A 5,770-nucleotide genomic window follows, 5' to 3' on the forward strand; every position below is an offset into this window, starting at 1 on the left:
CATGCTACTATATTTTTATTTCGTATAATTTTCATTTGTGTGTTCCATTTGCTTATCTATATTCATTTTATTTTTAATTTTTATTTATTTCATTTTTTGAATATTTATATATATACTTTATTAATTTTGTTCTATGTATTTATTGATTTCTATTTATTTATTTATGTAGTCTATTTATTTATTAATTTATATTCTATGTATGTGTTTAGTTATTTATTTGTTTATTGATTTATTAATTTATTCATGTACTTATTTATCTATTTATCTATTTATTTATTTATTTATTTATCTATTTATTTATTGATGTACTTTTTGTATCGGGCATATCAGCTGCATGAAAGTATTTGTTGGTAGTTAAGAGATTTAATCAAGATTAACTAAAGGAAATTTTCGAATTTTGAAAATAACATATCAACCTAAACGAATAAATCCCCTGACATTGTTCTGAAAAAATAATAATAAAAAAGTAAACAATACGATAATTTTTGTTTTGAAAATACGATAGGGTTTTTAATTTATTTTGTTTTGTTTTGTTTTGTTTTGTTTTGTTTTATTTTATTTCATTTTATTTTGTTTTATTTTATTATACTATATTTCATTTTATTTTATTTTATTATATCTTATTTTATTATGTTTTACTTTATCTATTTCTTTTATTTATTTTTTTATCTTTTTTCTTTTTCTTTTTTAGATATTTTGATAATACATTCGGAGGACAAGAGCATCATAGGGGACGAGGATTTGGAGGCAAATTAGGGGGAGTGGGAGAAAATTAGGGGGAGATTAGGTCTCATCCGGAGGAGATCTGGGGGGAGATGCCCCCCGGATGTTGCCCAAGAGTCCGGTGCCGGGACGAAGGTTCCTTCCGGCCCCGTGCGCTGAAGACCAGGAGGAGGAGGAGGTAGAGGAAGGGAGGGAGGAGGAGGGAAGAGGAGAGAGGAGGAAGAAGAAAGAAGGACGAGGAGTCGGAGGTGGAGGAAGGAGGGGCAGGAGGGAGGAAAGGGGAGGGAGAGGAAGGAGAAGGAGAAGGGAAGAGGAAAGAGGAGGAAGAAGAAAGGAACACGAGGAGAAGGAGGTAGAGGAAGGAAAGGCAGGAGGGAGGAAAGGGGAGGAAGAGGAAGGAGGAGGAGGAGGAATGAGAAAGAGGAGGAGCACAAAAGAGGAGAAAAGAGGAGGAAGTACGAGAAAGAGGAGGAGGGGGAAGAGGAGGAAGAGGAAAAGAAAAGTGGGGGAAGAGAGAAGAGGGAAAGGGAGGAAGGAGAAGAAGGGAGGAGTAAAGATGAGGAAGACGAAAAGAAAACAAGGAGGAGGAGGAGTATGAAAAAATATATGGAGGAGGAAAGAGGAGGAAGAGGAAATAAGGAGGAAGGAGAGGGATGGAGGAGAAAGAAGAAAGGAAAACGAGGAGGAAGAGGAAAGACGATGATGAAGAAGGGAGAAGGAAGGCAGAAGAGGAGGAAGGAGAAAGAGGGAAGAGGAAAGAGGAGGCAGAAGGAAAGACAAGGAGGAGGAAGAAAAATAATGAGGAGGAAAAAGGGAGAAGAAAGGAAGAGGAAGAGAAGAAGAAGGAGGAGGAGGAGGAGGAGGAAGGAAAAAGAGGAGGAAGAGAAGGAGTAGGAAGGAGAAGGATGTAAGAGTGAATAAGATGGAAGGAAGAAGGAGTAGGAGGAAAATGTGGTAGGAGAAGGAGAAGAGAGGAGGAAGGACGAGGAAGAAGAGGAGGAGGAGGAGAAGGAGGAGGATGAGAAGGAGGAGGAGGAGGAAAGAAAAGGAGGGAAGAGATCGACAGCTGAGAGAATTGTGTGATAAGAATGAATCACAACAACAACAACAACAATAACAACAACAAAAATTTTGATCATGGTTATTATGACTGTACCGATAACAAAATATAATAATAACATCAATAACATGATTGCTCTGTCGATCTAGCTTCTTCCCCCTCCCCCTCCCCTCCTACCCTCCTCCCCCTCGTCCCCCTCCCCCTCCTCCCCCTCTTTCCCCTCTTCCCCTCCCCTCTCCCCTCCCCTCCCCTCTCCCTTTCTCCTTTGTAAGAAAGATGGTGCCCCCCCATCCTCACCAAACAAAACTGACCTAATCTAACCTTATCTATCGTAACCAGCTAAAAACTTAACCCAACTTAACCTAGCCTAACCTAATCTAACTAGCTAAGAGCTAAGTTAAAATAAGATATGCTGAGCTACCCTGCCCCAACTTAACCTAACCTAACCTAACTTAACTTAAGCTAACTTAACCTAACCTTACCTAACCTAACTTAACCTAATCTAACCTAACATAGCTTAGCCTAGACTAACCTATTGTAACCTAACCTAACCTAGTCTAGGTTAACCTGACCTAACTCAACCTTACCTTACATAATCTAACCTAACCTAACTAACCTAACCTAACTCAACATAACATAACCTGACTCAACATAACCTAACCTGACTTAACCTAACTTAACCTAACCTAATTCAAACTAACCTATCTTAACTTAACCCAGCAAAACCTAACCTAATTTAACCTAACTTACCCTAACCTAACCTAACCTAACCTAACCTAACTTAACCTAACTAGATCTACCCCCTCCGTAGACTTTTTCACTTTTTTCAGAGCGAGAACTAAACTATTTTTTTTTTTTTTTATCAAAAATATAAATAGTTTAAGGAGACGATAGAGATGTTTCTGACTGATGGACTGAATGAATGACTGACTGACTTACTGATTGACTGACTGACAACTGACTCATTGTCTGCGCGCGTAAAGGAGCAAAACAAAATGACAGCCGTCTCCTCAAACAAGATGAAAATTTCCTTTATCCCTGTTTTATCTTTTTTGTCTTTAGGTCTCAAATTTTTTTTACTTAAAGTTTTTTTTTATGAAGGAGAAAAAATGGGAAATTATGGAAATTTGTAATCTAATGGAATCTAAGAATTATCAACCAAAAATTAGCATAATAGTACTGAAACTTTTTAACTTCGTCTACATAAATTACATTTAGTTGTCTTCCTCAGTGAATTGAAATTCTCCCTCACCTGTCCATTTAGTTGATTTCCTTTATTCTTCTCTTCTTCCCTTCTTCCACTCTTCCCTCCTTCTCCCCTTTCTCTTCCCTACTTCCCTTCCTCTTCCCTTCCTCTTCCTCTTCTCTTTCCTTCATCTTCCCCTTCCTCTTACCTTCTTACTTCCCTTCTTCCCCTCCTCTTCCCTTCCTCTTCTCTTTCCTTCTTCTTCCCCTTCCTCTTACCTACTTCTTTCCATTCTTCCCCTTCCCCCTCCTCCCCTTCCTTTTCTCTTCCCTTCTTCTTCCCCTCCTCTTCCCTTATTCTTTCCCTTCTCTTCCCTTCCCTTCCCTCTTCCTTTCTTCTTCCTCTCCACCTCTTCCCCATCTCTTCCCTTCCCCCTTTTTCCCTCCTCTTCCCCTTCTCTCCTCTTCCCATCCTCCCTTCTCTTCTCCTCTTCCCTTTCCTTCCCTTCTTCATCCTCCTCCTCCCTTCCCTTCTTCTTTCCCTCCTCTTTCCTTCTTCTTCCCCTCCTCTCCCCTTCCTCTTCCTCTCTTCTACCAAGGTGACCAGACTTCTCAAGCGGAAATATTCTAGACAAGAACAGAAATTATGCTAAAGTGGCAAAAATAATGTTAGATATTTGGTTCCTCATAATTCGCTCGGTTCTTATGGTTGTTTTTTTTATCAATATGCTATCACTTGTAGAACGAATACGTTAGGTTTAGCATAATTATGCTACATATTGTCACCCTGTCTTCCAACCACTTCCCTTCCACCCCTCCCCCTCCACTTCCCCCCTCCCCACCTTAATTTCCCCCACCCTCGATCCTCCACTTCCCCACTTCCTCCCCAACTTCTCTTCTCCCCCTCCACTTCCCTTCCCCCTCCCCCTCCCCCTCACACTTTCCCCCTCTCCCCCTCCACCTCCCTCCTACTTCTTCCCTTCCCCCTCCCCCTCCCTATTTCCCCCTCTCACCCTCCACTTCCCTCCTACTTCTTCATTTCCCCTTCCCCCTCCCCCTCTCACTTTCCCCCTTTCCCCCTCCACCTCCCTCCTACTTCTTCCCTTCCCCCTCCCCATCCCACTTTCCCCCTCTCCCTCTCCACCTCCCTCCTACTTCTTCCCTTCCCCCTCCCCCTCCTACTTTCCTTCTTCAACCCTTCGCTCCCCCTTCCCCTCCCTTCCTTCCCCTCCAGTGACGCCACCGACCTTTGACTGCTAATTTACTAACGAACGTCATTCACGGATGTGAAGGTGAAGCAACTTGCCCTCTCCCCCACTCTCCCCCTCCTCTCTTCCCCCTCTCCCCCCTCTCTTCTCAACTCTCCCCCTCTCTTTGTCCTCTACCTCTTAAGTCAAGAGAGTCGTCTGTCGGAATTTTTTTCTTAAAGACATAGGATTTTGTGAACTTGTTTATATACATATATATTTTTTTCTATTCACTCATTTATATACATATATATATATATATATATATATATATATATATATATATATATATATATATATATATCCATTCATTTGTTGATTTATTTATCTGTTTCTTCATTTACTTGTTTACTTATTCATTTATGTATATATTTTTACTATTTATCTATTTATTTACTTATTCATTTGCTTATTCATTTATCTATTTATTTACTTTTTATTTACTTTTCTACTTATGCATTTATTTGTTTATTTGTTGTTACTTAGAATGCATGTTTATATGGAGGTATTTTGTATGCTTTTTTGGATAATTGAGCAGGTGTTTACATGGTGTGTGTGTGTGTGTGTGTGTGTGTGTGTGTGTGTGTGTGTGTGTGTGTGTGTGTGTGTGTGTGTGTGTGTGTGTGTGTGTGTGTGTGTGTGTGTGTGTGTGTGTGTGTGTGTGTGTGTGTGTGTGTGTGTGTGTGTGTGTGTGTGTGTGTGTACGTGTGTACGTGTGTACGTGTGTGTTTTTTCCAGGTAAATAGTCTGTGACTTTCCCTAGAAATAAGTAGTTTTTAATATTTCACTGTATGATCCAAGGAGACACTGTTTTTGAACTGTTTGATCCAAAGTCACTGTTTTTGCACTGTTTGATCTACATAAGCCCTGTTTTTGTCCTGTTTGATTCAGTGAGGCTTAACTTTGGATCAAACTGTGCAAAAACAGTCTTTGCACTGTTTGATCTAGGGAAGCACTGTTTTTGCACTGTTGGAGCCATAAAAACACTGTTTTTTGGGTAAACTGGACAATGGCGCCTGACAAACTGCAAAAGAATTTGATGACGTTAGTTAGAAAAATATATTAATGGTTATTACTATCTGTTACATATTTCTCTTAAGATTTTATTTTTGTTTTGTTTTAAATGTCATTTGAAAGTAAAATATCATAATTCAGTTTAATTATGAAAAATTAACTATCTTTTGTAATTCTGTCAAAACATTAAAAGTAAAATGATTATGTTAAACGGTTAACTTTAAATATTTTTCAGTTTTTCTGTTTAGAGCTAAGAGTTGAAAAAAATTATATATATGTATGTATGTAAATATATATATATATATATATATATATATATATATATATATATATATATATATATATATATAAATGTTAAGTGACATTTTTTTTTTTTTTGAATATTTTTCATTCAGTATTTCCTAAACGAGTGGTAACGCAATCGTAAGCATTCTGGTCTCGCATTTGCTTAGTTATGGGTTCGAATCCCGCACTTCTCTCCGATTCCCAGCAGTGACTGCTTCTTACCTTCCCCAATAGTCCAAACGCATCATAGGGCAAA

The sequence above is a fragment of the Oratosquilla oratoria genome, chromosome 40 (genome assembly GCF_046742065.1).
Source record: "Oratosquilla oratoria isolate Oo_2021 chromosome 40, ASM4674206v1, whole genome shotgun sequence".
Lineage (NCBI taxonomy): Eukaryota > Metazoa > Arthropoda > Malacostraca > Stomatopoda > Squillidae > Oratosquilla > Oratosquilla oratoria.